A 1,626-nucleotide genomic window follows, 5' to 3' on the forward strand; every position below is an offset into this window, starting at 1 on the left:
TAAAATAATAATTTCTCTATGTAAGTTTCGATTGCAAAGAAATAATTTATGACAAAATGATCTAAAGAGGTGACAAAATACACTCTTTTGTTAATTTTTTAGTCGTCTTCACTTCTTCTCTTGTCTTGATTGTGTATAGACAATCATCTTGCGAGTGCTGGCAAATGTAAGCATATTTGTATGAGTGAAGCATATAATATATTTATTTAATATTATTGTGCACTTTTAATTTGTAAGAGGTGATCCCGATTTCATGTTTTTTTGGTACTGAAGATCACAGTCTTGATAACTATGGTATGAGAGCACAACTAATTCAATAGCGTTACGAACTGATAGTTAAACGTCAAAATAAAATCATTTTTCATAATAAAAATTGAGGGTTTCATGCAAGCCCAAATTACAACGTTCTGCCTTACGTACTTTCTTTTAGTACTCATTTGGATGACTTCACATTTATCATTACTTAGAGTAAATTGTCAAGTTTGGCAGTTCTTCGATTCAGTTTCTCGAAACCCACTACAGGTTCTTCTCTGGGAAATGATCAAAAACTTACATCCAGCCAGCCGGTGTGGCCGTGCGGTTCTAGGCGCTTCAGTCTGGAACCGCGTGACCGCTACGGTCGCAGGTTTGAATCCTGCCTCGGGCATGGATGTGTGTGATGTCCTTAGGTTAATTAGGTTTAAGTAGTTCTAAGTTCTAAGGGACTGATGACCACAGATGTTAAGTCCCATACTGCTCAGAGCCATTTGAACCATTTTGAACTTACATCCATTTTCCATTTGTTCTTACAGTTGCAAAGTTCTTGGCACTATGTAACCGGCGCTCGAAGCCAAAATTTAGCACACCAAGACACGTGATATACGTCTGATTGGTGTACCTCAGGAAGGACAAAAGCGTATGTGTCATTACATGCCATAACTGGCTAAGAAAGTAATTTCCTGTCTCTATTGAAAGAGTCCCTCTAAGACACACGGCCACCAGAGTTTGGCAAACACCCTCAGTGCCGCCTGCTCATGTTGTTGAACATGTCAAAAACGACCATGTACAGAGACACGCAGTCGTCGATGCCTACGCGCCGGCAGGGTAGACGAAACTTCCAACACCCCTCAACTCTCGCATTCGGCCATCAGGCGCTAGCGCAGCGATATGGCGACACTCACTTGTCAGCTCAGGTTACTTCAGTAGAGTTGCCTCTCTCACTGTCACGTAATCATCTGCGAGTCCTTGTCTCTGTACAGGGGCATTTTTCATATGTCCATAAAAGGTGCGTGGGTGGTACAGAGGGTCTTGCCAAAGTTGGGGGTCTTACAAGGGGAAGACCTCAGACACAGCCAACTGATTTGACTCAGATTCGGCAGGTCGCTTGTGTACAACCTAAAACGAAGGACTCTAAGATATTTTGGCTCAACACCCTCCCGTTTTTGAGAAAATCGCCCCTTAAGGTTATGACGAGCAATCGACTCAGAATTGGCGGGAGCAAAAGATAATTGTAAATAGAACATTTTTCATCATCAGGTATGGGGGTCCACAAATGCATACTTTTCCAGTAATCAAGGAAAGAAGCTTTTACAACTGCCGCTTATGTACCCTCATGGTAAACGCTTTTCGCCCAGAACGTCAATACTG

Source organism: Schistocerca piceifrons, chromosome 6 (assembly GCF_021461385.2).
Source record: "Schistocerca piceifrons isolate TAMUIC-IGC-003096 chromosome 6, iqSchPice1.1, whole genome shotgun sequence".
In the NCBI taxonomy this organism is placed as follows: Eukaryota; Metazoa; Arthropoda; class Insecta; order Orthoptera; family Acrididae; genus Schistocerca; species Schistocerca piceifrons.